Raw genomic sequence first — 21,419 nt, 5'->3', positions numbered from 1 at the left:
TGAAATAATAATAGGCAACAAAAATTAATTTTTTTATAATATTTCAATTGATGTTCTGAGGTAAACTGCAATTCTAAAAGAAATGTAATAATATTTCTTCACGTTACCTGAATATTGATTGAAATATTATAGGGAAATTAATTAATATTGTCTATTATTATTTCAACAGATTTTTAATGTTCATTTCTCCATATTTGGGGAAGGGGCCGGTATACATTTTTACAGGTATCTTTGCTAGTTCGGATCGCATCCACCGTTTTTGTGGCGTTTTGTTCCGCAGAACTTTATTCAGAGGTTTGTCTTCTATCCTTGGTCTGTTTTCTGTGTACCGGACATTTTCGCGAAAAAAAAACATACAAGTCACGAAACAAATTTTTTTGAGGTTAGAATAGAAATATATAATCATCTGTCACTTTATCATGTTTTATATGCGCTCCACAGTATACACCGCTCCGAATAGTGGGTCAGCCTCTAGACATAAGTGTCATTAGTCGCGGCTGATGCTTGCCCCACAAAACAGAAGAAAGATGGGCCCAAACAACAGTTTCAAAATAAAATAAAACGGAACCGGACGGAACGATATCTATAGCAAAGGATTTGATAAAGATCTTAATACGCGAGCTTGGAAGAGGCCGGTCAAGTGTCAACAGGTGGCACTTACCTAAAACCGATTCCAAGCGGTCTATCGGTAATTACCGTTCCTAAATGGTATTAACCAAACACGTCCAAGCGGTTATAGTTATAACCGTGTTGAGATACGTGACGTCACCAATTAGCCCTTTATATGTCATCACTTTGGAACAGTTATCAATACAGTTACCCATGTCCGAAGCTGTTTTCTAAACGTCAAATGTCAAAAATATTGAAATATGTGCGGGAAAAAATAAAAACAAACAACAAATTATTTCCTTTTAAAAGATGACACAAAATTTATTATGGCTTGTTTTCTTTTTTGATATTTTTGTTTAAGAACTAATTACATATAACATTACTGGCGTCTGGGGTATTATTTACAAACAAACAAAATGATGAGAGCGACAGCTGACAAGTTACGAAGTTACTTCAATCAAACACGTCCAAGCGGACACGATTGGTTATGTTATAAAGGGACTGTTCAAGGTCAACCAAGGGCTTAACCGCGGTTAAAACCGATAGATCGCTTGGAATCGGTTTAACCCAATTCACACTGTCAACGTCACAACAAAGTTTTAATGTATGTAAATATTGAAAATTTAACAGTATTAAAATACGGAAAAAATTACTGGTACTTCGCTCGAAAGGTATGGCACGACCTTACTGCGACGAATGTGTCACCTTGGTGGACCTGGAACCTTTTTATATCCATCGCAGGAATTTGGATGCCGACGACTCACGAACATCCTTGGAAGAACATGTAAACAATGCAACAGCATGAAAAGAAAATTCATGAAAATAACTGAAAAACTGGAAGCATAGTGATGAAAAACCTCTCAGTTTTATGCATTTGAGGTTCTTTACTGTCCTAAGAACAACCAGGGCTGAAAACAATGAAGGCCAAGGACTACAACATAGTCAACGGAGAACTAGGTATAACCTATAAGAAATTGAACCTTTTCATGGTACTATCCGGATAGAAAAGTTGTTTTCGTTATGTATATTTACGATTGCAAGCCTCTCATGACTCACAGGTAAAGCTTAAAATGTACCTTTTTGTTATGTAAATTATAAAATTAGAGGTTAAATATTAACGGAGCAAAATTATCTAAGTTTTCTTATAAAGTACGGCCTGGGCTTACCTTAAAATAAAACTTACTATAAAATAAAGACAAAATCTTGTAACTTCATTACAGTATATACATCCTATAAGCACGCAAGAAGGATACAAACTTTTTTGGACAAGTCAATGTACACACGTGCAAATTTAATTTACTGGCGCACGAATTTTTACTGGCTCAATTAAAATTATTAATATGTGAACTCACCATTATGTACAGGCACCAGTATGTACAGAAAAAACGCATTTTGAAATTTTTTGCCCAAATCTTGAAAAATAGCGAAGTTGTATGCTGTAAAAAGCATTTTGGGTCACCTGGATCACCTATTAAGCCGGAATGTTTCAATGTCCGCTTAATTCTGATTTTAAGTAAAAGCGGATACAAAAGCAGATATTTTTGTGTTACCCTAACAATAATGAGTAATAGTTTAGGATCAATGAGAAGAACTGCTTAAATTATCTATTTTTTGATGCTTATGTACGGCGTATCTTCGTTGCTACCTATTAGAGTTAAAGCAGCGCGGTTTTACGCTACTTTTTCATAAAATATAATTAATAGTGACAGGACAATTTGACACTCTGTACAATATTTTGACTAGACTGGCATTATTATTTTAACTTTTATTAAATTTATCACATTTTTTTTATAGATTGTCAATGAGTCCGAGGCCGCTCTACTTAATATGGTGAGTAATTCAAATTAAATCAGTGTTTTTTGTTATTTCAAAAATTTAAGCAATATTGCATTATAGGTTTAACATTTTTTGATATCTTTTCTTTCTTGGTTATTATAGGCCCTCCATCATGGGGGACCGCCACCATTGCCGCCCCTTCTGTGGCCACCCCTGATAGTAAGTAATTTAATCCGATTTTTTTAATTGTAATTTTATCAATATAAGCAATATTGTCATTTGGTTTAGCTATTTTATTTTAAGAAGAAGAAAGTGGCATCAGGTCAACTAATATTTATATAATTTTTAATCTTTATAGAAATGATTTTTAACATTTTTTTCTTTCATAATTTATAGATATTGAAGATAACCATGTCTAGGAAACTGAAATTTAATTTTACAGTCAAACATAATGATAACTTTTAAGAAAGGAATGTTTAAAAGCCTTAACTTAAAAAAAAAGTTTGGCATATAGATTAATATGATATGACAGTCATAATAAATTAATTTTGTCATATTCTTGAATTTGCCAGAAATTGCTCTAGCTTTTGAATGTTACATGACATATATACAGGGTGTTAGCTACTATATTGGTGTATGTAAATAAAATCCATAAATCAACTTAATCGAAGGACCAGATTTATTCAATCGAACAAATCAACTATATAATTATATGTAGACAAACTGTACAAATCCATATCGCTAGTAATTTAAAATTAATAAAGACAAGATGCAGCGTATGTAAATTAGCCGGAGAAAAGGTAAAAGTTCAGAAAGTGTGTATATCGAGGCACAACCAAATCGTGTTAAAACTCAAGTAAGACTGCCGTAAAACGGGCAAAGTCGGTAAAAGTCGCCAAAAAAAAGCAAAGAAAAAGCCTTTGTCGCAGCGCGAACCCCGCCGCCGCCGTCCTTTGTCAAGAAACCGACACAGGTGCATCCAAAAACCATTAAAATTCGTTTGAATTTAGTACGATTCACTGAGAGAAACCGCGTTAAATGTAATAATTAAAGTATGGTTCGATAGTAAAGCGTAATTCACAACATCCTCCCCCCCTTGAGGCATTGTCCTCAATTACTAGAAAGGCAATGGGCAAAGTTTCGTAATAGGCCTTACCAATTCACCACCTGCTGTTTGAATTTTAACTACCCGCACCTTGCCGTCTTTTTCCTGAAAAATTTCTATTACTCGGGCTAAAACCCATTTTAAGGGTGGTATACCGTCTTCCTTTACCAACGCGATGGTTTCAACCTTTAAATTCTCTCTACTCGTAACCCATTTGCTCCGATTCTGAAGGGAGTTGAGGTACTAGTAAGACCAGCGTTCCCAAAACAATTGTTTAATTTTTGACACCCTTTGATACAAATTTTATCTATTTTCCTTTATGTCACAAACATCCCGTTCAGGAAAACTAGTGATAGGCTCTCCTATCAAAAAATGCGCCGGAGTTAGGCATGTTAAATCAGTGACGTCAGTGGAAATAGGACATAATGGTCTCGAGTTTAAAATAGATTCCACTTGGGTTAACACTGTTGACAGCTCTTCAAAAGTCAAACAAGAAGTACCCATAACCTTATATAAAAGATATTTTGCCGACTTAATTGCCGATTCCCAAATTCCACCCCAGTGGGGACTGTTTGGTGGGATGAATCGCCACTCAATTTCTTTAGTCGATAAAAATTCAACAATAGAATTTTTGTTTGCCGTTGATTTAAAAAAATTATAAACGTCTTTGAGGATATTATTACTTTCCTGAAAATTGGTGGCATTGTCGCTGAAAATAATTTCAGGATTACCACGACGTGCGATAAACCGTTTCAAAGTAAGCAAAAATGCGTCAGATGATAAGCTAGTTACCACTTCGATGTGTATAGCCTTTGTTGCCATACAAATAAAAAGTGCTATATAAGCCTTTGTTTTCTTTGAATTTCGAAGAGTTGATTGTTTGATCCACAGAGGGCCACCAAAGTCAACGCCAACCTTGAGGAATGGCCTGGCAACTGAAGTTCGATCAGGAGGTAAAGCGCCAATAAGTTGATTAGAAGCTATAGCTCTAAATCGAAAACAAGTCATACAACTCTTTAAAACCGACTTTACTTGGCTTAGTCCATGGATTGGCCAATATCTCATCCGTAAATTCGCCAAGACGATGTGAGCTCCAGCATGATAGAGCTTAAGATGTTCCCATTTAATCAAAAGTTTGGTAATATGATGCTTTTCTGGCAAGATAATAGGATACTTCTGAGAGTATTCAATCTGAGAGTAAGCAAGGCGACGATTAACTCTTAAAATTCCATACTTGTCCAGAAAAGGATTTAACGCTTTAAGACTACTGCTCCTAAAAATAGATTGCTCATTCAAATTGTTTAAGCTTGAGTCAGACTTCTGACCTTAAAGATACTGAATTTCTGTCGGGAAACCTGAAGAATTTTATTCAAGGAATTTTTTAACTCTTCAACTGTGAGATATCCTTGGAATTTTTGATTTTTCGGGTTTGCATTATTTAGAAATCGTAGACAATATGCAAACGACCTTTGCAATTGTAAACAGCTAGAATATTTTGTCCAATCTAAAATAGCGCTTTGAAATTGTTGCTTAGACTGATGTAACGTGACCTTTTTCTGCTCTGGTAGACTTTGCACCTTTATGTCAGACTTAAATGAAGAGATGTCCAACTTAGTATCCAACAAGAAGTCTGGACCATGCCACCACTTCTCATCCGAAATTTAATTAGTAGGAGATGAACCACGAGAAAGAATGTCAGCTGAATTTAACTCTGATTTTATGTGATTCCATTGAAAACCATTGATAAGCTCTTGGATCTCAGAAATGCGGTTTGACACAAATGTAGTCCAACGTGATGGAGACGAGTTAAGCCAGCAAATTATTATTTTGGAATCCGTCCAAAGTGTAACCCTTTGTATTTTAATAAAAAAAATACCCATGAGTTTGTGAACCAATCTTGACAGAAGCAAAGCTCCGCACAGTTCCAGTCGCGGCAAAGATATAGTTTTAAGTGGTGCCACACGTGTTTTGAGCAAACCAGGTTAGAAGAAATTTTAACATTAGCATGCACTCCCCTAAGATACACGCATGCCCCATAAGCAACCATGGAGACATCTGAAAACCCATATAGTTCAATTTCTGTTACAGAACTGTCTGTGAATAAATACCTCGGAATATTTAACTCCACCAATTTTTCCAAATTTTCAAAGAAAATATCCCATTTTTCTTTTAAGTCAGGGGGTAATGTTTGATCCCACTCTATCTTTCGAGTCCAAATTTCCTGCATTAGCAACTTGCCCACCACAATAACCGGACCTACAAGACCTAACGGGTCAAACATTTGAGAAATCCTTGAAAGGACCTACCATTTAGAAACCTGCTCTAGTTGTTCCAAAAGTGGAACCGAAATGGTAAAAACATCCTTTGAAGGGTGCCAAGCGAAACCTAAAACCTTATTTGAAGAATTTTTCTCTTTGATTTTCACGTGATCCCGGTTGTTGTCCAATGAATTGAGTAAAAGACTATCATTTGAACACTATTTGTGGAGTTTAAAACCTGCCGAACTTAACAAGCTTTTTAACTGGTCAATTAACTGAAGTAGCTGTTCCCTACTATTAGTACCACTGAGAATATCATCCACGTAACATTGCGTCAAAATGGCCTCCGAAGCTAAAGGATATTTTAAAGCTTCATTCTGAGCTAATTGATTGAGGTAACGAGTTGCGAGAAATGGTGCCGAATTTGTCCCGTAAGTCACGGTTTGTAATTCCAAACATTTAAAGTCACTGTTGAGAGAATCCCGCCATATAATATTCTGCAAAAATCTTTGAGTGGGATTTATTGTGACCATCCTATACATTTTTTGTATCAGCCGTCACAACAAAAGAAAATGTGCGAAACCTAATTCAAGATGTCAAATAAGTCTGGCTGAACGGGTGCCCCCTTTAACATAATGTTATTAAGCGACAAACCACTAGAAGTTTGTGCAGATGCGTCGAACACTACGCGTAGTTTGGTAGTTGAACTATCTTCCCGAATTACGCAGTGGTGTGGGAGAAAAACCTTAAAATTTGTATGAGGATCGTTGAAGTCAAATTCAGTGTATTTTGCATGTCCCAGATTGACATATTCGTCAATAAAAGCCTTGTAATTAGTAAACAACTTTAAATTCTTATGTAAACGCCTTTCCAATGAAATGAAGCGTCTAATTGCCATCGTAGCAGAGTCTCCTAGCTGAGTGTAGTCATTAGCATTGCGAAAAGGCAAATCTACCTAAAACTGACCATTTGACAACTGTTGCACAGATTCCCAAAACCTTTCCTCACATAGTTTGTCACTAGATAAAACTCTTTTGTTAGAAACCTCTTCTAACTGCCAAAACCTAGAAATACTTTCATCAAGGTCTTGCATTGAATGACAGACTGATAAAGCAAAGTTGCATGCCAAATTCCCATTATACCCCTTGATTGGAGCACATCCACAGACCAACCAACCAAACCTAGAATTTTGTAGTACTGGAAGACCTTGACCTAAATTAACAATTCCTGAAACAATAATGTCAAAATAGAGGTCTGCCCCGATAAGCATATCAATATCCAAAGTCCTAAAATATCCCGGATCTGCCAATTCGATGTAACTCGGTAAGTGAATCTTGCTAGTATCTACAAAGGCATGTGGTAACGGAGACGTTATTTTCTCCAACACTGAAAATGAACCCTTTATGTCAAAACCCCTATCTACCTTGGAATATAGTTGGAGATCAACCATTTTGGTCACCTGAGAAATGGTATTTCCAATACCCCCAATTTTTATTGTATTACAATAACTCGATAAATTTAATTTCTTAAGTATTTCAGCCGTTATAAAGCTTACTTAAGATCCAGAATCTAGTAACGCGCGAACCGTTATTTCTCGTTTATCTTTAGTAACCAAACTTACCCTGGCCGTTCCTAATAAAACCTGCAAAGTAGAAATTTGACCTTGTGAAATTAACACTGACTGTGATACTGTTTGAGGTAACTCCTCTTGTACCCCTGAAGTCGACTGCACCCTAACCTCATTCTCTGAAGACCCCCTTTTGTCTCTTTGTTGATGAGAAACACCATACGCCTCAGAATTGTTGCAATGTAAAAGAGTATGATGTTTCCTATTGCACGTTTTACACCCTGTAGATAGACATTGAGCAACAGAGTGCTTTGTCCCCAAACAGTTATAGCATAACCTCTTATTTTGAATAAAATTGCGTTTCTCATCAAGGCTTATCCCTTTAAATTTAAAACACCACTGTAATTTATGCTTTCCGTTGCAAAATAAACAAACCCCATTAGTCCTTTTTTCTGAGACACCCATTAGTGCATTTTTGTGACTGATATTTTCATGTTTTTGTTTTCTATCTGAACAAATTAAGATAAACAAAGATTTTTCTAATTTTCTCGAAAACGAATCGACCGATTTAAAAAAAATCAAACGTCAAAATAAAAGACTTCGAAAGATCTTTTAAACAAGCTATTACTCGATACCCCTTGCCATTTAAAACCCTGGGGGGCAATGGGTGAAAGGGGGTGAAGTAATTTTAGGTTAGAAAGTTGTCCCCCTTGACAAACCTTTTGACGTATTTTAGCGCTTTTTTTTAAACAGTGGTTTTCGATAAATCCGTGGTGGGAAGTTTTGAAATGAACACCCGTATGTTTTTTCAGAAGTACATTCTTCATATTTTAAAAGTCAATAATTATTATTTTTTGTATACAAAAGGGTTTAAATAGTAGATAGAGTATACCAATATCCTTTAAAAAAGTCCTTTACAAGTGTCATTATAACATATAGGTCAAATGTATTTAACATTGTATAGAATGTTTTATGACAAAATTAGTACAATAATAATTATTGTTTCGCGCCTATTGTGTAAATTAACATAAGTTAATTTACACAATATACTTGCTATGATTGCTAGCTTAAATATGTATAAGTATGATATGTCTTGTGATTGTGAAGAAAACAAAATTACAAACTCTTTTGAGTCTTGATAACCAAATGATTTCAAACTTTAATGGGTAATTTAAAGGTTTGCCTATATACAGATAATGGATATAATACTTTTAAGCTATGGCGATATCTATGTTTCAATAATTTTTCTTGCTCCAAGACATGTATTTTTTATGATAAATTTTTTTTTTAAGTACGTTATAACCCTTGAAAATTACAACCATATATCATTCATTAAGTTCTTAACAATAATCTAAGCAATATAACTTACATCTAGAATAATGTAACTGACAGTTTATAGAGATTCCACAGGAACCATTTTTTCCAAAACCCTATACTTTGGAAAATCCAACCATACACAACATTTATGGCATATTTATATTAGTTCGAAACCACAAATGTAACAATAAAAAAAAATTTATTCTGTGAAAGTTGAAAAACACGGAGATTTCATGTTTTATAAACATGTTTAACTTTTTAAATTGTTAACTTGTCTAAATAAGAGACTTTATAATCAAACTATAAAGATAATTTTCAAGAAAGATGTTATAAATTTCCAATTTGAAAAAGTAAAACTTGCAATTATGACTATGATTTGATTAATTTATTTTATTGGTTTTATCATTTCTTTTTTTTTCCAAAATTATTCAATTCTTGAATTTTAAATGGGATTTTTAATTTTTTTAAAATGATATTTTAAGTTATGAAAAAGAAGTATGCCGAATAATTAATTACCTTAATATAATACCTAAAAAAGTATAATGCTTACATTTACTTTTTTTTTGCAGTATTTAGAATGTTGGAGGCCCTGCAAGGGCAGGTAAACGCCTTAGTGGTAAGCAGCCCTTCTTATTTTATTCTCATTTTTATATTCTTAAAAGGTAGAAAAATAAATGAAATTTATAATACGAAAATATATAATTTGTCTTATTTAATTTCTTTTTAAATATCACATTTTTAATTTATCGTCACTAGTTTTGTTATAAAAAATTTTAAAAAAATGTTCTTTCAGAACCGGCAGACGGCAATCAATGGTAATTTTTAGATATTTTAAAATAAAACGGTTTTAATTTATAGAGTGAAATAAAGTAATAAAAAGATCTTATATATTTTTCACTATATCTTTTTATCTGAGTTTTGAAAACATAAGGTGTTCAATTTTAATTAAAGTATATTGATTATAGTGGCCAAATATTATATGGATTATAATTTAAAGGTAATTTAAATTACTTAATTTTACATAAACTTAAATTACAAAAATTATAATCTAAAATAGCAAAATCTTAAGTTTTAATAATTAATAGTCTAATATGTTTTTCTCAAGCGCTTTCTTTAATAATATTTACAATTAAAAAAAACTAAGTTGAGCTTATCACTGTTTGTTATATGATCGTAGAATTCTTGGACATCCTGTATAAATCATTAAAATAAAAATAAAAATTTAATGAAATATTTTTTATTTTTAGACAGGAGACCTGCAAGGCGCCCTAGGCGCAGTAGCCACCGCGGCCGTGGAAACGGTGGCGGTTCAATTTTTTTTTTAAATTTTTAATAAATAATTAAAAAGATTGATATAAGTTTTATTTATAAAATTCACCTCTATTTATTACATATAAGTTACATAAACTAATGTTAACATTTGAATATCAATCACTCTTAAAGATTTGTTTGTTTAATATAAAAGATTACTACAATATATTTTAAAATACATTCGAGTACATCAAAACAGTAGCTAATATTAAACGTGCGACATATAAAACAATTAATGTTTCCTATAAATTTTGTCCTATATCTAAGTTTTATACAGTATTTCCAAATATATTTTAGATACTGAAAATTCAGAAGCTTTGGAGTAAAAAACTTACACTGCCATGATAATTTCGATATAATGAAAATATATGGTTACAAAATTATAATTTTAACATAGAATACACTGAATTTAGTTTCTTAATTATGTATTCATAAAAAATTCCATGTCATCAACTTTTAATTTTGATTGTAGTTGGATCTTATTGCCACATAAACATAAGATATTTATTTTTACTTATTTTATTATGCATTATCTGAAGAGAAAACATAGAACATTTTTAAGTAATACCTAAATGAAGGTATCGTTCAAATCATTTATAAATGTGATTTTTTTATTAAATGTATCATTTGCATGAGTTGCCAAGAGCGAATCTATAAAAATTAAAGAAACCCTATTTTCACGTTTAGTATCCGATAAAAATATTCGTTTGTTAATAAACATTTATTGCTGGATATAAAGAAAGCCTTTATATAATTGAAATTATTGAATTGAAAATATTGAATGAAACGTAAAATCCACATTTTAACTCTCCCATTACAAGTATAGTTCCTTCTCTCTTGTAACGCGAATGTACAAGTAACTTCTCTTCAATCATTTCCCCTTGTTGAGGTCTGGCCAATTTGCAGCGACATCAACACCCTAAAAATTAATGTGAATTTATCAAAAAATATTACTTGAAATAAATGCGTATCAAATTATATTGGCATCTGATAAGCAGCATATTGTTTCGTCCTCATTATGGACTCATTAATATTGCATATCCAAAAAATAATTTCTTTTTCGGAAGCAATATATTATGTTTTCATAGATACATATAAGAAAATATTATTATTATTATTACAAGTATTTATTTACCAAAAAGAGAATCATTAAATATCCTCATTAATATACATATCAATATTTTGTTCCTTTTCTAAATTCTGCCATAATATTACAAAGCTGGGATTTTGTAATACTCTAATTCTGTAAATGCCAATTATTGTAATCATTTTGTTATGTGTTGACCATTATATGTATAATATTGTTGTGGTTTTTTTGGTAATTACTTAAACTATTCTTTGCACCTTAGTTATTATATTTTATATCTTCGATATTTTTTATCTAGAATTCTAATAGTTGAATACTATTACTATTTTAGGTATTTAAAAAGGATTGAAAAAATGTTTGATTATAAGAAGCAAAACTAATACTTTTTTTTATTTAAACCTTTTCATTTACTTAAGTCGATCTTAATGTCAAGTGGTGCTGTAGCTAAAGCTATAAGACAATCATAATGTATTATAGAAACAAATTATGATTTTTTAAAAATATTGGTTGGTCACAATATTAATTATAAATAATACTATCATTAATAACCTGTTATTCTTCTTGTTGGCAAATGACTAAAACAATTTTAACAAATAACAACATTTGAATAATATACCAGTTATTAAACTAATTTCAATCATATTAAAAATACCAAAATGGTATATTATTTCTTGCAATATAATAAATGTTTTATTAGACTTTACTTGAAATTCTAAGTTACTGAGGTTTAAAATTGCAAAACATATTTTACAGGTATGTTTTTTAAATTGTTTTTCTTTGCCCCTTAGACAATATAATAGGATTTTTAGCTGTTTTAGTACTTTTATTTAAGCCTTTTTATTTACTTAAGTCGCTATTAATGCCAAGTGGTGCTGTAGCTAAAGCTATAAGACAATCATAGTGTATTATAGAATCAAATTATAATGATTTTAAAAATATATGTTGGTCACAATATTAATTATATATAATACTATCATTAATAACCTGTTATTTGTGTTGTTGGAAAATAAGTAAAACAAGCTTAAAAAATAGAAACATTTGGACATATTAAAGCAATTTTAATCATATTACAAATACCAAAATAGTATATAATTTCTTGCAAAATAATAAATGTGTTTTATCAAGACTTGAAATAGTAAATTACTGAAGTTTAAAAAATAAAAACTGTAAAGAGAGTATAAATACGATTTTTTTTTCGAAGTTTTACCAATAGCTTTCTTATTTTCTGCACTTATAGTTATTATTTTTAAATGAACGTTTTTTTTTTCAAAATAAGACAATTTGTTCCAGAATATCTATCTGAAATTCCATATTTACAAGATGTTTTATATTTTTTACTTTGAACAAAAAATCAGTGGTAATAATTAATAAATATGACTTGATAAATACAGTATAGAAAAAATTCTAGTCAAAGTATCTATTATTTCATCATGAACATTGTCTATTAAAAATTATGAAATGCTTGCATATAATTTTGTTTAATTCTTTTAATGTAGAAGAAGTAAAAAACAAAAATATGTTAATTAAAAAAATATAAGCGTTTGTTAATTATCTTAGTTTGTAATTAATTCTAATATCATCAAATAGACATCTTTTAATGTGTCATCAAAATTAGAAACTTTACCTATATTATTATCATCACAGTTCCACCATTGATTATTATATAACAGGGTGGTCCATTAAACTTGAGACATCGCAATATCTCGAAAACTAAACATGTATCCAGAAAATGTTTCATGTGAAGTTTGAATGGTTTCCAGAAGGCCATAAAATGACGTTATTGGTTTGACCTTGAGTGGACGTCTTCAAGGTCAAATGAAGGTCAACTTCACTTTTTTGCATAGAAATCTCTTTGTTTTTAATAGTATCTGATTTAGCGTTAAAAAATAAGTTTCATCTGACACTTTTTTACATGCGCATTTTTCTTTTCCAGATATTAATTCTTGATTCTTTTACGATTTTTTTTCCTTGACAATGACATTTGCCTTCGTAGGTAGTATCTGATGATCTATCAAAAGGAGTGAAAGTATCTTATGATAGAATTTGATTATCAACAGAATCGAAAACTTGAAAATAAAACGTACAAAGTTCAAATAAAAGAAATTGAAACAAAAAAAGTTAGAAAATTGTTTCAATAAATGTTCAAAGTTTTGACCTTCCACTTCTATACATTTTTCGACTCGCTTTCTAAACGGTCAATGAACAGAGTTCAGCATCTGTGGAGTTATTTGCCTGCAAACCTCCGTGATTTGCAACTTCAGATTTTCGGGAGTCGTTGGTGGATCATACGATCTCTTTCAAATAACCCCATAGGAAAAAATTTAAGGGCGTCAAATCAGGTGACCGTGGCTGCTCGTAGACTGCTCCACCGCGACTTATCCAACGTCCATTGCAGTCACGATTCAACACTTGGCGCGTGAATAATGGATAATGCAGGACAACTATCATGCTGGTACCACATATTTAGTATCACTTCAAAACACACATCTTCCAAAAATACTGCTAGAATCTCCATCAAAAAATTACGGTATTTTTGACCTGTAAGGACACCATCAATAAAATAAGGTCCTATGACTTTATCATTGATGATACCACACCAGACATTCACAGACCATGGCCGCCATGATGTTCTATCGCTCGAAACCACCTGTGATTTTCAACTGCCCAATAATGCATGTTATGACGATTAACTACACCATAGTTTGTAAATGAAGCTTCATCGGCGAATAAGACGCGCAGCAAGAAATAGTTATTTGCATGAAAATAACTATTTCTTTTGAATTCATTCACAACTGATTTTGGACTCATTCACAAAACAACACTCGATTTTGGAAATCATTCCCGTGAAGCTCTTGATGTAGCAACAATTGATACGGATGAAACTTGTGACGTTTAAAAATTCTCAGGACACTTGTTTTCGAGATTCCAGAAGCAGGAGAAATTGATCGTGAGCTGACTCCATGATTATGTAACTGCAGCTAAGACGGCAATTTCATTATTTTGACTGGTGATGCTTCTCTTTCATGATCGATTTATCGTTCTCACACTTCCATCTTCTATAAAGTGGTTCACTACACGATAAAATGATGCTCGCGATGGAAGTCGTCGTTAAGAAAGTCGCATGGTATATAGTTGACTTTATTAATATTCCGTTCAGATTCACCATAGATAAGGACCATTTCAACTTTTTTATTTATTGTTAGGCATGGAATGCCTCAACGTCACTCAACAAAATAGTCAAATACTTGATAACTGAACGAATACTCTGAACCAAAATAATCTCTCATTTACTTTATTCATCAGTATTTGTTTACAATCGCCTGAAATACCTGGGATAAACACGTGAAATCTGTTCACTATAGAAAATGTTCGCATCATAACAACTTGCATTGATCATTGATCAACAATGCCTTGTCACAACAATATTGAAGAATTGCTGCACCACGAAGAACATTAGAAACATATTCATTCATGTTTCTAAAAAAAATAGAGGTTTCTATGAAAAAAGTGAAGTTGACCTTCATTTGACCTTGAAGACGTCCACTGAAGGTCAAACCAATGACGTCATTGGCCCCCTGGAAACCATTAGAACTTCACATGGAACATTCTGGATACATGTTTAGTTTTTGAGATATTCGGATGTTTTAAGTTAAATGGACCACCCTGTATATATTTACTTTTATTGATTATTATATTATATATGAATGCTGACCACAGATGTATAATGGCCAGAAGTTAGCTCTTGACCATGATGCTTGATAACACACTTCACCTTAAATCTGAAATTATCTGAAACTACATTTTGATTATTAAAATTTGAGAAGGTAATATTTATTTTAAGTGAACGACCATTTATAATCTCAGACCGTGAAGTTGTAAAACTAAATATTTAGAAACAAAAGAAAGTTTGGAGAATGTTGTTACATTATTACTGCACTTTAGTTCACTTTGTTTAGCTTTGATCAATTCAAAATTTATATTATTTTCACAGTTTTCCGGAAAAATATGCTATATACCGGGTGGTGCGTCGCCGAGCGGAACATAGGGAATCCCATGTAATTTTTTTAAAAAAGGGGATCAATTATTGGCTTCCCTGTACATTTTACAGAAAAAAATTTAAGATAACTTTTTGAAGAGACCAGTCTGGCAAACCCTCGTGCAAAGTTTCAAAAAATTTTAATAAGCGAATCTTGAATTATTCAATTAAGGTAAAACCAGACACCAGCCACCAGCAAATAATTTGTTATAAGGCTTTGTCAAATCTGATGTACAGCCGAATACAAAGAAATGTTTTTTTTCGTTTTATCAATCTCACAACCAAAGTATATAGATTTCAACAAATAGAATCACTTCTTTGATCGCCTCAAAATGCCGCCTTTTTTTATAAGCGGTCGTAAATCACTTGTAAACTACGCCGGCACCCCTCGCATGACAGGATACAAGTCCGTCCACAAAGTTCACATTAGAAATGCGTTTACGGGGGGCAATAAGGAAAGTATTAAGTTTAATAATATTATTGGGTAAAATCAAGGTTTTTTTATTTTAAAATATTTTGATGAGTTTTGACGCTTATTCATTGTGACACATTAAATAAACAACTAGGTAATAGGTAATATATTTATGTATGCATCCAGTCGCCATTTTTTCTTTGCTTTTATTTTTTTTTATAATATGTACTAATAAAACGGTTAAATTTGAGTCAAAACCTTAGGAATGTTATTAAGAAACTAGAATCCCCTAAAAACCCTTTAATCTTAATAAAGGTGTACCTAATATAAAGGGTGTAAACCTAAATGTATACCTTAATTGCCGACTAGTTAAGCTGAATTTATACAGACAAATAGAATAAAATAAGGCCTTATTTGACATGTATGCATTTAAATAGCAAAATAAAATAAAATAAAATAAGAAATAAGGAATTACCAATCACATGCCAGGTACATTTCAAGAAATATAAATTTTCCAAGAAAGGTAAATTTTATTTATCTCTTTGTCTTTCAATGGGTTTTCTGACCAAAACGCCGTGCGTACTTTCGTTTTCAAATAAAAATAAAATATTAGTTGCATTTTGGTCAACTTCTTATTTTATTTTGCTGTATAAATGCCTTATGAGGGTTTGTATAAATTGAACTCTTATTTTAGTCTTATTTTATTTCTTATTTTGTTCAATCCAGCATTATTATTCTCATTAATAAAAACGTAGGGTTTTACCGATTATCTTTATTTTTTTGATTAACCAGGTTACTTAAGAGGAATCATTTGGTTCAGACACTTAATTTAGACACCCTTTATTTAATCCTTTACTTGTTTGGGGATTTTCCCAAAATCCACTTTACCTACTATGTAGGTATGTAGAAACCTGGACGTTTATTAGAATGACGTTTATTTCTACCTGGATGTTTACTACCATTTATTATTAAATGGAATAGTAATTTGTTGAATCACAGTTGGCTGATCAAAACACATGTAATTAGTGGGAAACTGCAAAAAGGAAAAAAAAATTGTCCGTGAGAAGCCATTACCAAACAACTACTATTAATATAAATTATATTAAAGTAAAAGTCCGTAAAACTAGCACTAAATGACAGAATATTAAATTCACAAAAACAAAAAATATTGGCACACTCGGTAAACGTCGAAAATAAACTAAACCGAGTCAACCCTATAACTACATTTCGTCGACGAACCGGTATAAATCCCCCGCATGCGGGGGATCGATAAACTCCGATAGGCGAGAGGGGCGGCGTCGGCAGGTGCGGATGGTTAGTCGAAAAGGGTCGAGTGACTTGACTGTGTTAGACTGTGTCACAACCATACATTCAAAGTAAGACACGTTAACATAACTTTTTTATCTAAACTTTTATTTAATATAACGATGAAGTTACACTAACAACAATTATTATTATCGATTATTAAAAAAATAATTTTATTATACTTAGAATTTAATTAAACCAATAGCAGTATCTGAAATATTTTCAATTTATTTTCCCATCAAGCCTATCTGGTCCATTTCAGCCATTAAACCTATTGTTAGTAAATTCGAGTCCAAAGACATTGCAATAAATAATTGTAAATGTTTAACTTAGAAGATCGAAAATAGATCTGAAAAAAGAGAGAATAGAACTCTTAATATTTTACTAAGTGTGGAAAAATAAAATAAAATACAATAACTTTTTTAAAAATAATAGAGAATTAGATAAAAACATCAATTAATCAAATGTTGAAACAACCCCCCCCTTAACAGCTAAACAATATCCTAACCGATCATAAAATTCATTTCTAACGTTACTAAGTGGATATTGGGAAATTTTATTACATTCTAACGAAATAGCGTTTTGTAACTGGTTTAGATTCTCAAATTTTACACTTTTATAAATGACACTTTTTAAATGACCCCACAAAAAGAAGTCATTCGGTGAAAGATCAGGTGACCTGGCTGGGCAAAGTATCCGGTACCGTCGACCAATAATATTGCCGTTAAAAGCATTTTCCAAGCACTCTCTAACCATACGGGCATTATGGGCCGGGCAACCCTCCGTTTGGTACCAGATCATTTGATCTTCCTGAACAACTTCTTCCAAGGCGGGTCCAATTTGATTTTGAAATAAGTCCAAATAGGTTTCAGCTGTTAGGTTATAGTCCATAAAAAGGGGTCCAATGATATGGTGTCCGATAATTCCCACGAACACATTTGTTTTTGGGGATATTGTGTCCGAGTATGAACAAAGCGATGTTTATTTTCTTGGCTCCAATATCGGCAATTCTGAACATTTGGTTCATTGTTGAGGGTAAATGTACATTCATCGGTAAAACAAATATTTCTTAAAAATTCCTATCATTATTTGCTCTTTCCATCATTTCAAAACAAAATGCTATTCGCTCTTTATCTCCTTCCTGCAGCTCTTGATGTTTTTCGAATTTATACAAATAATATTTGTGTTTTTTTAAAGTGCGCAATACCGTTGTATGATGTTTATTTACTTCTTGCCCAAGAACTCTCGTACTAACCATCTTGTTTTCCTCTACAATCAGTAGAATATTAAGATCTCTGTTCTCTCTTTCTTCGGCTCTATTTTCGATATCCTGAGTTGAACATTTACAATTATTTATTACGGTACCTCTGGACTCAAACTTATTTACAATACGTTTAATAGTTGAAATGGACGGAATGGGCTTGGTGGGGAAATAAACTGAGAACATTTCAGATACTGCTCCAAAACTGTTTCTCGCACTTAATTATGGCTATTTTTTCGTCGATTGAATAATTCATACTTGTTTTCAATTTTCAAATATCGACTGTCACTAATTTATTGACACTTTTCCTCACGTCAGTGACAATATTCATTTTACTGATGCCCGTTTGGTTTTACCTGAACCGAAAATTTGCTAATTTTGAAATTACATTTAGTTGAATAATTCAAGATTCGCTTATTAAAATTTTTTGAAACTTTGCACAAGGGTTTGCCAGATTGGTTTTTTTAAAAAGTTATCTTAAATTTTTTCTATAAAATGTACAGGGAAGCCAATAATTGACTCCCTTAAAATTTACATGGGTTTTCCTATGTTCCACTCGGCGACGCACCACCCGGTATATACTGGCCATATCGTTAGTTCCATATTCATTAATGTTGCAGTCTACGTCCAATTTTCTCAATAATTTTCTACAGAGATCTTCAGAGTCTTGTTACTCTTGCCGTAGGAATATGCCTCGTAGTAATTGTCACATAAAAGTGACTGTAAACACTATTAGCATAACACGAAACATTATCTCTATTCATTAATGAAGGTGATGTGCTATAAACAGTAGGGATACTCTCATCGTCAGAACTTAAAATAATGTCATAATCATTATTAATGCTTTCTTCATCTTCCTGTAATGATGCTTGGGTTGCTAAATATTGATTATTATTATTAGTATTCTTAACATTAAAGTGTAATTTTTGAGATACATTTTTAGACTTATTAACAGTTTTTGGTAATGTTGGAATAAAATCTTTATCATAAATACTAACCACTATGGCTTTGTGATGACTATAAACGGTATTACATTCTTAAAGTTGCCGAAAACCCAATCAATTTGACTATTAGATTTTGTAGTAGATTCATCTACACTAAGTTTAGAGGTTTAATCTTGGAAATTCAAAGTCATTTTAAGGCCATTTTGTGTATCACTTATTATGTTTTGATTAAAATCACCAATAATTCATATACGACCTTGCTGACCAAAAATACTGTCATTTAAACAACGTTGCGCTTGTACAATTGTTAATTTTGGAGGATTGTATACTACCATAACAAAAATATCATTTAAAAGGAATGTTACAGCTTGAAAAACTATTCCTGATAAATTTTTAGTGTACTTAGTTATTTAACTTATTTTTACAGTTAAATCTTTTTTCTTGTAACAAATTATGCCAAAAGGTTTGCTTACATTTTCATTACTGAATAAATTTGCAAAACATTCAAAACCATTTATTTCTATATTAGTAGTACTGTTTTTGTATAACCAAGTCTCAACAAAAAATAACAAATGTGCATATTTAAAGATTGAATTGTTTTTTATAAATTTGAGATTTTTTGATAAGCTTTGTACATTTTGACAAGCAATCACGTTTTTAACATGAACATCTTTGACAAATTGGTTCTCATACCTGGATATTAGGAGCTTATTAGTCTGCAAATTTTTGAATTCCTTGAAAGTAGCATCTTTGTCAGTCGGTGGTCTTGGAGCCTTGAATTATCCAATACAGTCCAGTAAGTTTGGTAACTCGGATGCCGGCAACCTATACGCTGCTTATGGACATTCGTTTACTTATATAAACAGCCACTTGTTAAGAGCGAAGTTCTTATTATACGCCAACTTTTAACTTAACAGAGACGCAGAGGGGAAATGCTCATAAAAACGTATTGATATTCTTCGATTCATAGGCGTGCGAAATTATTTTCTTTAATAAAACTTAATATATTTAAATAGAATAAAAATGTGGTATTTAGTAAATAAATATACTTGTAGTAATATGGTGTAAAATTACGTAGAATAATGTTAAGTAATAAATATATGCATGAAATAAAGATTTTAATCCTATCCTGTCTATGCTAATCTTAAAAAGAAAAAAAATCAAAATATTATTGAATTACTTATTTTTTGACAATCTATTGATTTTCTTCTTTAAACTGTTAGGCCCGCGATATTTTTTAAATAAAAAGAAATGTGTTAAGCTCCAAAATTTTAGAATATTACTAGCAAGAGGTATTTAGAATTAATTTAAAAAAATAAAAAGTAACTACCTTACTAGTGATTTGTTTGAATACTTTAAAAAAAATCAATTGATTGTCAAAAAATAAGTAATTCAATAAGATTTTGATTTTTTTCTTTTTAAGATTAGCGTAGGCGGGATATGAAAAAATTCTTAAAACAGGGTTATATCTCGGAGTTCGTAAATTTTAGATTATCGGATCATCGGATCATCTTTTATCGGATTCATCTTCACTGCTATCTTCCTCGCCAAGCTGGATAATTAGTGGTTCTACCTCTTCCATGTATTGATCAGTTTCGTAGTATTTTTTTTTCAATATTTACTACATGTGTACAGCATTCAGCCCAACGTGCAGGTGTGATAGAAGCAATGCCCAGTTGTACTTGTTCTATTAAATTTCTAATGGATATGTCGCCAGTAGTGTTGCGACTACGAACAAAATGTTTCAACTCGGCCCATATTAGTTCGATTGGGTTGAGATCGCACATATAAGGTGGTGTACGCAACGGAGTATGTCCATATGAACGTAATACTCTATCTACTACGTAGTTTTTTTCATCCTCAGCTGGTTTATGTTGTTGAATCAACTGGAACAACTCCCATTTGCGTTCAGCTGGGTTGTGAGATATTCCTAAAAGTAATTTATTATTGATACCCTAAAGATATTAAACATTAGTATTTTTATTTTTTTTTCTTTAAGTAAGTATAGAGGATGAAAAAATGTATGCATTTTGTGGCCAGTAGGTAACCTATTATTATCCTTTAAAAAATAATATTTAATATACCGCGAAGTTATTGTAGAAATAAATATATCTCTAAGGACCGATTTTTCAATCCAGGGTTATCCCTAACCCCAGAGTCAAACTTATTATAAGTATATTTTCTTCTTTGATGAGTCATAAAATGCAAAATTTTACCATATCAATTGTAGCCGTTCGCAGATATTTTTTCTTTTAATATAAATACAAATAATGCGTTTTTACTTACCATTTGCCGTCAACTAATCGATCATAGTTTTCTTGGTGCTTGATTTGGTCGGCACTTTATTCTCTTGCACGGAATGATATGGTGCATTATCAAAGATGACCACTGAATTAGCCGGAATATTGGGAATTAATTTTTCCTCCAGCCA

At 31.7% G+C, this 21,419-nt stretch overlaps 1 long non-coding RNA gene across 1 annotated transcript in view; it reads left to right on the top strand.

Annotated features, from left to right (window-relative positions):
- LOC126739729 (uncharacterized) overlaps positions 1-9,979 on the top strand; it is a 52,274-nt gene extending 42,295 nt beyond the window's left edge. The window contains exons 2-5 of the long non-coding RNA XR_007661694.1: positions 2,404-2,439; positions 2,548-2,604; positions 9,202-9,248; positions 9,880-9,979. This is a non-coding gene — a long non-coding RNA (uncharacterized LOC126739729). The remainder of the gene's footprint in view (positions 1-2,403; positions 2,440-2,547; positions 2,605-9,201; positions 9,249-9,879) is intronic.
- The last annotated feature ends 11,440 nt before the right edge of the window (positions 9,980-21,419 follow it).

The sequence above is a fragment of the Anthonomus grandis genome, chromosome 8 (genome assembly GCF_022605725.1).
Source record: "Anthonomus grandis grandis chromosome 8, icAntGran1.3, whole genome shotgun sequence".
Taxonomy (NCBI): domain Eukaryota; kingdom Metazoa; phylum Arthropoda; class Insecta; order Coleoptera; family Curculionidae; genus Anthonomus; species Anthonomus grandis.
This window is presented reverse-complemented; position numbering and strand designations above follow the sequence as displayed.